We start from the raw sequence: 10,712 nt of genomic DNA, 5'->3' as shown, positions 1-10,712 counted from the left end.
CCCCAGGAGCTGGGACACAGGTGCCTGTGTGTCTTTGGGGAGGAACTTCAGAAAGAAGGCTTGTGGCTGGGTCAGTGACTGGCAAGGTTTTTGGTGACTTGATTAAGGCACTAAATTGACCTCTGTGTCAAAAGAAGGCAGCAGCACCTGTCTTGTGTGTCTCTACTTGCTGAAGGACCTGATTACACCCAGGTCCATGCCCCACCCTCTTCCCATCACTGAGACTTTGTGTCCAGTGTCTCCCTGTGCTGCTCCACTAGTGTCCCGATCCACTCTGAGGTTTTCTGCTTGGCTTCCTCCCAGCTGGCAAGTGGCTCATAGCCCAGATCTCACTGAGCTTTCTTATAAGAGAAAGTGAATGTGCTACCTGACAGTGTGACCAAGTGGCGGTTAAAGGGAGGTATATATCTGTAGATTGGACTCAGCAGGAATCTCACAGTTTCCGGCAGGAAGGCAAGCCAGTACAGTAGGGGCACAGGAAGGCTCCAGCTGGAATCAAGGCAGAAGCCCCACTCCTTGCTCAAGGTGTAACTTATATCATCAAAGCTTTGGTGAGGGGTGTCATCTGAGATGTAGTAGAACTCTCCTTGGATATTTGGTGACTTTTTGGGGTCTCAAAGGCCCCTGCCAGCCAGAATGTGTGCCCAGGTTTCATTTCCCACATATACTGGGTTGGCTGTGTTGAATTTGCCAAAGCTTCTCAGAATATCCTTATGTTTAAGGGCCATAATTATTATGTGAGAAATGTGTGGACTTCTCTCCCCATAAATGCACATGGACCTTAATGCACAAGTATATAAAGTGCCACCATTTTTTAGCATGTTCCTATTGGCTGCCAGCACTGCCTTCTCAGCCATCTTTTTGCTGTATGGGTATGGATCAGACCATGTACTTTCATGATACTCTTCCTCATGGCCATTCAAGACAATCTCCTTGTAGGAGTTGGGCCCTGTAACATTAACTGAGCTGGAGAAGATGAAGGCTGGCACACTGGCTTGGATACAGGCCTCCAATAAGTTCTGGGTACCTAATCACAGACAACACACTGTCAGTGTCAGGAAATAAATCTGAAGTTCATGTGCACAGCTTCGTGCTTATTTTCATCCCCTAGCCCAACAACCTCTTCACTGTTAAGTTGCATCTTCTTTAACTCAACTCACAGATACCATGATATAGCCAGGGGACTACAAAAGGAATCCAGAGAGAAAACATATCTTCGCTTTTGTGTTCACAGCACTGTGAGTGTAATCTTACTTGTGTGTGTGACTGGGTGTTTTTCAATTGTTAACGTCAAAAGTCATCTAAAGTTTCAAATTTTTTCATTCTTAATATGTCTATGATATAAGTATATTTTTACACATATAGATTCAAGCCTGATTTATAAATTACAAAACCAAAAGATTATTTCTTAAATTATGAATAGGAACTTTTAAAATTAAGAATATTGAACACTTAACATTGTTCAGACTCAAGGAAAGTTGTGTACTGGTGATATGCATGTTTTATTTTATTGTTTTGTTTTTGTCATTTGATGAGACTAGCACAAAGGGGACAGAAGGCTGTTGGATTTGTGGAGATATAGAGATACAGTTGTTTTCCTGATTGTATACACAGTATTATAACATTATTGGTTCTATCTATGACTTCATTTACCCAGTTATATAAAGTAGAAGTGACAAATATTCCTTCTAGTTTTCATTCTGGAAACCAGCCCTGAGTGACCTTATGTGTTGGTGTTAGCAGAAAACTAAAAGAATCTGTGTACCTCCTGTTGGTCATTTCTATAATGGCAGAATATTATGAGGCCATGATGCTGTAGAAGAACTAGCAGCATGAAAAGCAGGCACCTGCAAGGTCTAGATCTGGCTCATAAGAGGTAATGGGTCTGGGGTTGTCAATTGCTTGTAGTTGGAGTCCAGTCTCCCTGGAATTGAGGACAGACCTCACATCTTGGGTTACTTACTTTCTATCTGGCAGGCCTCGGCTATGGAATAGCACTGAGCTCTACCAGCTGGATCTAGTGAGCAGAGGCATTAGACTCAGAGTATGGAAGGTATTCCATGCAAAAGCATCTCTTGCTGGTGTGTGTAGACATTTTTAATGGCCCTACTTTCACCTTGTCCTCTCCAAATACATTACCTTTCAGATTGACATCTAGATGGCCTAGGAATGACACCTGTGATATCAATGACAGCAGCAGTGTGGATGACAACAGAGATGCCCTGGCAGAATTTCCTCAGGTACTGGGTGTCAAGAATGTCTCCTTCCAACACTGTCACCTTGATGTTTGTCCCTAGATCTGTGGAACATAAGGCAGGTCATTGAGAAGTTTCTTTGTGGGCTGTATACAGATACTAGTTACCTAGATTATGAAGAACTGTCATAGTTGGAAAAATATTGAAGAGGAAGCCTGACATATGGAAAGAGAGTAAAATATTCTCCTTGCTCCCTATAGAAAACAAATCAGATAAAGAAGCATTCAAATGTTAAGGAGGGTGGGTGGGAAGTTGACTCATTCATCAAAGGGACTTAGGAAGTAATAGAGAGCTGTCTAGCGGTTGGATTACTAATCAGAATGTCTTTCCCAGCATTTTGATGAGAAATCCATTCCCAGCAGTGGTAGCAGGGAAGAAGACACACTTGTGGTGCTTCTTAATTCTCACACAGCTTCAAGGCTTTCCTTCCTTCCTTCCTTCCTTCCTTCCTTCCTTCCTTCCTTCCTTCCTTCCTTCCTTCCTTCCTTCCTTCCTTCCTTCCTTCTTCCCTTCCTTCCTTCCCACACTTCCTGGAGACTGGTCCTCTGAACCACACATAATAACTGAGGAAATCTGAGCTCACAGTTATGTCTACACCAACTGATGATACCCCACTTGTTCTCTCCCAACCTGTGCTATTAACCTATTCTCTGGCATTGCTTGGAGTCAATTTTTCAAAGACAGATTAAGATCATGCAACTGTACTGAAATTTCCCAGGAAGCCAAACAATGAGATAGGCTGGAGAAACCTGGAGTGGAAGAAACATATAGAATTTCTTGATCCCAATTCTGTACTAAGTGTATCTTATCCAGGCCCCCTCCTTTTGCCATGCAACACCAGGAAGGACCTGAATTACAGATAGGTAAAGAAGAGACTGCTCAGAACGAATTAGGTACCAAGCTGAGGATTGAATTTTCTGATCATGATCCTATCTACTCACCCCCTCCTTCTCCCTTTTCTGTTGATGTTGAAAACCAGTGGTTCTCACACTTCCTAATGCTGCAACCCTTCAATACTGTTCCTTATGTTATGGTGATCACCAACCAGAAAATTATTTGTATTGCTAACTCATAACTGTAATTTTGTTGTTGTTACAAATTATAATGTAAATATCAGACATGCTGTCCCTGTGAAAAGGTCATTTCACTCCCAAGGAGTCACTTGGCTGACTGACAATTCTAGATCTACTGCTTTAAGTAGACTTGTTCAGGAGTGTTGCTGTGACAAGAGAGTAAGAATTCAGACCTGTAGTGAAATAAAGTCTCATCCATGAGCTTTATGGAGGACTCTGAGATCCAAGGAGAGAGCCTGTAGAGTGTTTCCTGGTAGAGCCATAGCAGCACCCTTATCCAAGACATCTGGATGTGACAGATATTTGCAAAACAACATCATCGTATGGTGCTGTAATATGAGCTATTTTAGAAAAAGACACAGAGAACTTCTGCTACACACTGGGTAAAGAATACAAAGGCTGCAGCTGGACTTCCTGGGCTCCCATTTAGTTGGTTTATGTATCTGTGACAATTGGGGAAGCCACTTTAGTCCTGCACTTGTTTATCTCCATCTGCAGAAATAGAGGATAGAAACATTAACTACATTCCAGACAGGTTACTCACAACAAATGAGTTGTCACCATGGTGTGCCCCCACAGAGCCTGGCAGGGAAAAGACACTTTTAGGAATCTGCACTCTTATGTTTAGGCATGGCCTTCTCTATGCATACCCACTGTGGAGATATTCCTCCAAACTGAGCCTTGACTCTTTGCAAGTATTGCTGAGACATCAGGATTCTAATTAATTGAATTGCCTGTGTGTTAATATTGCTTTCTGGAAGCAACACTGAAGATGATAGAGGAGAGAACTGATCCTGGAAGAGGTCAGAGACAAGATGCAGAGGGTGGGTGTTGTCCCAGAGGGTTATAGAAGGCTCTGTGTGCAGGGCATATCCCTATGTAATGTGCATTTACCCTAGAAGCTGGGGAGAGGGCAAAGTACTAGCTTGTGCCACATACAGACAATAGGAAAGAAGACTCTGGAGCCAAGAGTTGACCCCTGAACAAAATACTAGAGCTTAAGTGAGGGGCCTCTAGCTTGACCTGTGATGCTCATTACTCATAGGAACTGGTAGAGTCATTTTTCTTTTCCCAACTTAACGTCCTCAATCTTCCATTGACCTTTCCTACTTTCCCCACAACGTTATTTTAATGACCTGAGGTTTGGAATAGGTGGTAAAATATATTTCAAAATCAGTTGATTCACTTATTCCCAGAATAATAAATTGGCAAAAGGTTAGTGGCCTGCACCAGCGAATTCTGCAATCTTATTCATAGTGATGATAAACTCCAGTGAGGAATGTGGTCAAATGCATAAGAACAGTCTATGAAAGGTATGGACAGTCCTGCTCATGGTGGCTTTGTGAAAGTTCCTCAGTATGACCTCATGCTCAGAAATCCAGTTTCTCAATCCCCATCTCTGTGTCTTTGTATCTGCTGTCCCTACCCCTAGCCCTCTCTGTGTCTCCTTATATTTCAATCCCCTTCATGTATTTTTTACTTTTTATTTTACTTCTATCTAAGATGCTAAGTCAAAGACCAACAAGCAACTAGATCAGTAGCAATTAGAAGTCAGAGACAGAGCTACTGATGAGCCCCCAGCTTAATGGTCATTATGGCTATTACATAACAACTTTCTAGTTCACATAAAAGAACTACAGAAAAAGAGAGAGAGAACTTCTCAGTCCAAACTCTGTCTCTCCCAAACTGTGTTTTTCTATGTGTAGTGTACCTTTTGATGAATGTGGACATGGAGAAGTGTTATGAATGCAAGCATCTTTTATATACTGCACAAGGGAGGAGCCCTCCCATGTGCAGGCTGTGTTGGCTACAGAGTCATTTGGCAAATTCTCATGTTCACTTACTGAAGAACTCCTTCTTTGTTTCTGGTCTGAAGATCTTGTCCAGGACCCTGATCTCCTCCAGATCTTCCTCTTGCACCAACAACTAGATGATCCTCTGTCCCCAAAACCCTCCTGCTCCAGTCACCAGGCAGCTCCATCCAGGCATGTTCAACACAGTAAGCAGATCACAGTGGGAGTGAGGTTAATTTAATGTATGTGACACTGGAGATGGGTAGAAACAGAGATGTAGTGATTTCCCCAAATCCAGTTTCTCCTTCAGACCTCCCATAGCACAGATCATAAGACATGGTAGCAAATTCTCCACATCACAAATCAACCTATCCCAATATGTACCAATAAACTGTCAACTCACAGGATGTGGCTGTTTAACAATATTTCTCCTTTACCTAAATGCCTGTTGCAAGTCTGGGTTATTTCACCTGTGCTTCTGAACAAATGGTCACAAATTGGGGCTCAATATATTTTTACTAAGCATGATCAAGTTACATAAGCAGTTCCTCGAACCCAAAGAAATGGTTATATAACTTTGTTGGGTATTAAGTGTGTAAATGTGTGTATGTGTGTGTGTGTGTGTGTGTGTGTGTGTGTGTAGTGTTAATAATGGAAGTCATGGAGTAAGACATAAAGGAAGAGCTCTGGGGTTTCTATGCTGTGGGGAATATACAGCCTTCCAGAAAGCTCTACAGATTCAATCTGTAACACAGGCAAACTATCAGTGGGGGTCTGTTTTGCACCCCATTTATAGGCATGCTTGAACCACATACAATTTTGTTAAAATGTGATAGGACACAGAGTTTAGCCAAGTGCAATATGACTACATAAGTGGCCCAGTAAGTCCTGTCTTTTGTAATTCCTCAATCAGTTCTTTCTTGAGGTTGTGAGACAGAAGCCATTTGGTATAGGAAGGGACTGTCAACCAGCCACAGCCCATTTGGAATGGGATAGAAGTCATGTACTACAGAGAAAAAGCACATTTAAATGATAGTATCAAAAGCCACAGCCTGTTTGTGTTTTTTTTTTTTTTTCAAAAATCTCTCATGTCAAAAAGACACATAATTGAAAAATCTAATCAGTCAATAGGAATCCATTCAACCTTTATTAATTGCTTCATACTATCTGAATATGCCTTTCAAGGGAGTTAGACACTATAATTCCTCAAGTTTTAGGCAAGCATACACTTTCATGTCAGGAATATAGTATAATTGGACTATAAAATAATATTGTGTTATACTCTAGCCTTGTTGAAGCTGTGGATTTGTAATAAGATCCCCTCAAATTAGAGCCCATTTATCCCCTTCTGTTTTCTCAGGGGCTCCCCCTTTCTCTCAATTCAGCAACACTCAAACATTTTCGCATTTGGAAGGGATATTAGTTGCAGCCACTTGCCCATGTAGATTGCATGGAACATCTCCCATACAGTAGTAGGGGAAGATTCAGCTTGTAGAACTGGTGGCCTATCTGTACCAGTAGCCAGTATAGCAGCATCCACCGTTAGCTCCAATACAATCTACTTCACCATAGATCCCTAGAAAGTCTTAAAATAGTTTCCATGGGCTCTGTCCATAGCCTAGCACTTTCAGTTGCTTGAATCCTGCTCCTCAGACCATAGCTTTGATGGGTTAGGGGTTGACCTTTCCAGTTATATGGGAAGCAAAATGTCAAACTCTTGAATATATTTACACACACACACACACACACACACACACACACACACACACACACACACACACCACCTATTCAATCCAACCTCTGGCTTCTGTTTTAAATATCAGGCAGAAGAAAGATTTTTTTTTTGTTGTTATTTAAATTTTCTGTTCCACAGTAGTAGGTAAAAGAGATAAGGACTTCAGAAAAGGTTTGGTAAAAGGTACTCCTTCAGTGAAGTTTTGTCTTCTTCAATCATTGTATCCACTCAGTCTCTACTAAGACATAGCCCAGGTCTAAGAGAACCTCCTCAGGGAACTTTGCACAGCTAGTCATCCTGCTTCTCAAACAACTCAGATAAAAGTGACTCAGCTTATCATATAATGCCTGTTTAAACACTTTAAGTTTGTAACCCATCTTCTCTGATATTTTGGTGCTTTAGTGCCAAGTTAATGACTTGAGTGCCCTTTCTTTAGTTCACTAGGCTGGCCAGCAATTTGGGAATAACCTAATGTTATTTTAACCATGTATAGTTATACAATAGAGTGCCTTATGCAACGATGGGTCCTGTATTAACCCAAGTATTTCTCAACTGTGCAGCTTTAAACCAAATCCTCTGTTCAACTAGCTACTCTCACAGAGCACTTGAATAAATGACAGAATTCTTTGACTGCACACCTTCCTGTTGCCTCCATTACTTGTTTTTCCTTTCCCTTAATATTTTGGTGAAAAAAAGATATAGAGATAATTCCTATAGTTCTTGTGTAGTTGTCTTTGGAGGACTGGTGAGGATGGGGACTTTAGTTAAATTCTGTAGTATTCTGAGCTCTATCTAGCACCAGTCTGATCCAGAGCTCTTAATCCTTAAGACTCTCATGCCAGGTATCCTCTATAACAATGACAAAGCAATGCAATGTTTCACCACCTATCTTATTGTTAGATTGTTTGTTCCTGTGCACCCATAAGTACCATTAAAATGGACTAGAGAGGGGGTGGTAACAGAATATTTCTATCTGTTTTTTTTTCTTCCCTTGGTCATGTTGAAGAGATTTTTTTTTTCTCCTCTGCCTTTATCCATTACTTGTTTCTTTACTTGGCTGCCTAAGTCTAGGCCTTTAACAAAGACGTTCTGATTGCAAAATGCCTGTGCTTGTTGGTGGATAATACTATTTATAAGTAGCATGCTTGATAGATAGTAACATTATAGTATACTTAGTTAGCTAGTTGATTTGTTTTAGTAAGGGGTCACTCCTAGAACAGAAATAAAAGTATATATGTAATCACAATATATTAAATCTGCTTTAAAATAGTAAGAAAACTTAAATCACAATTCAGAAATTGGTCCTAGAGGCTAAATGACTCAATATCTGCAGTAGTCCTACTTGGCTATCCCTCACATTGAGGGGACAAACTGAACTTACTCAGCCACAGGGTGTGGTGTGTCAGCAGTCCCAACCTGGAGCTGGAATCTTAGAAGGAATATTTCTGGATTGCAGCTGGTTCCTAGTTCAGGATGACACAAGCTTGGAAAGGCTGGTTCTGGTCTCTGCAAAAGAACCACCACCACCACCACCATCACCACCACCACAACCTCTACCAGAAGCAGCAGCAGCAGCAGCAGCAACAGCACTGCCAATCAACTCATATGTGAGAGGGAAGCAAAGCCAACACAGTGTCATATGTTCTTCTTGGACAGGATATTTTTACGTGGGCTAATACAATAGGATGCCACCCACAATCCCTTTTCCCTTTTTCTCTCCCTCTCTTACCCTGATATATCTTATTCAAGTCTCTTTCCTTCATCCATTCAAGCTTTTCCCCTTTGATAGAGAGGGCTATTGCTCAGCCACCAAAACCTTCCTGTATACCTAAATTCTATGGTACTGATTGTAGCATGGTTTCATTGATTTAACAGATAATATTCACATATAAACAAATACATGCCATATTTGTCTTTCTGAGTTTGAGTTTCCTTACTTAGGACAATTGTTTTCTAATTCTATTTTCCTTAAAAGTTCATTATGTCATGAATCACCCCCACAAAGGTTTTGCCATTTTCAATATCTGTACATTTGTTGATGACCATTTAACCAGCTTTCAAAAATGTTGGCTATTTTTAATAGAGCAGCAATGAACATGTGTGAGGAAGTGTCTCTGAGGTAGGAGAAGGTGTCCTTTGGGTTTATGTCCAAGACTGGTAATGTTGAGTCTTGAAGTAGATTGATTTTATCTTCCTGAAAAAACTCACATTGATTTCCATCTTGCTTTTAAAATTTTGTCCACCCAAAAACAATGAATACTTATCTTTGTTCCCCATCTTCACCAGTGTAAGTTGTCACTTGTTTTATTGATCTTAATTATTTTGACAGGTGTCAGATGAAATCTCAATGTAGTTTTAATTTGTATTTGTCTAAAATCTATGAATGTTGAACATTTCTTTAAGTGTTTCTGAGCCACTTAGGTTTAGTCTTTTGAAGTCTCTCTTTTTAATTCTGTACATCATTTTTAATTGGGTTGTTTGCTTATAATTTACTTTGTTGAGTTCCTTACATATTTTTGACATTATCTCTCAATAGATTTTGTATTTGGTAAAAATCTTTTCCCATTCTGTAGTCTGCCAAATTCTGGTGTCCTTAACCCTTTTAGACTCTCTGTGTTTCATCAGATTATCTTTGTTAAATGTTAATCTTAGGGCTGATGTTAACACTTTTGTGTTCAGAATGCATTTTCCTATTGCAATGATTTCAAGGGTATTCACTGCTCTCTCTTCTATCACCTTCAGTGTAACTGACTTAGTTTGAGGTATTTCATTTATTAGTAGTTGGTTGTTGCACAGGATGAGAAAGAAATATGTATGTGTTTACAATTCTTCTACATGCAGGCATTCAATTTTGACAGTACTATTTGTCAAAGATGCTGCATTTTCCAGTGTCTATTTCTGGCTTCCTTATTGGGATTTAAATGTCCATATGTGTGTGGGTTTATGTCTGGGTCTTCAGTTTAATTCCATTGACTGCTATTGTTCTAGTGCTATGCTGTTTTGCTTACTACTTCTAAAAACTGGGTATAATGATACCTTTAGCAATGCTTTTATAATTCAGGAATGTTTGTTTTAATATTCTAGGTCTTTTGTGTGTTTTCAAATGAAGATATTTGAAGAATTATGATGACATTTCACTGGGGACATCATTGAATCTGTAGGTTGCTTTTCTTGGAATGGGCTTGGTTACTAGATTAATCCTATTGATCCTTGAGCATGAAAGTTCTTTCCATCTTCTGATAGCATCTTTAGTGTCTTAATGCTTTTATTATACAGACATCAATTTCTTGATTATAATTATTCTAAGATATTTTATCTTATTTCAGATTATTGTAAAGGATTTTGTTTCCCCAACTTCTTTCTCTGTCTATTTGTCATTAAATATAGGAGGATAGTTATTTTTGTGAGACAATTTTCTGTTCTAATATTTGCTCTAAATATATACCAACTCTAGGAGTTATCATTTTTCATATCACTTCAGTATTCTATTCTTTTCTCATCAATTAAAGATATTTTGACTTCTTTTTCAACATGTGTCCCCTTGATCTTCTTCTGTTGTCCTACTACTTTAGCTGAAAATTCTAGTAGTATATTGAACAGATATGGAGAGAGTGGGCAAGTTTGTCTTGTTCCTGATGATAATATAAAAGTTTTTTAGTTTCTCTTCATTTAAGTTGGTCTTGGTTGTGGGTTTGCAGTTATCTGTGGCCATTACATTGATGTATGTTCCTTATATCACTGATCTCCCAGGGACTTCTTTTTTAAGGTTTCTTGGATTTTGTCAAAGGCCTTTTCAGCATTAATGAGATTGTCTTTACGGGAACACTGCTTCTATAATTCTGGGAATTGAAGAGGA

At 39.6% G+C, this 10,712-nt stretch overlaps 1 pseudogene; it reads right to left on the bottom strand.

Annotated features, from left to right (window-relative positions):
- Positions 1-215: 215 nt before the first annotated feature.
- LOC110288136 (3 beta-hydroxysteroid dehydrogenase/Delta 5-->4-isomerase type 2-like) lies at positions 216-5,317 on the bottom strand (annotated as a pseudogene).
- Between the last annotated feature and the right edge of the window lie 5,395 nt (positions 5,318-10,712).

This window comes from Mus caroli, unplaced genomic scaffold (assembly GCF_978045245.1).
Source record: "Mus caroli unplaced genomic scaffold, Mus_caroli_1 scaffold_3, whole genome shotgun sequence".
In the NCBI taxonomy this organism is placed as follows: Eukaryota; Metazoa; Chordata; class Mammalia; order Rodentia; family Muridae; genus Mus; species Mus caroli.
The sequence above is the reverse complement of the archived record's forward strand: the minus strand, read 5'-3'. Positions and strand labels throughout refer to the sequence as shown.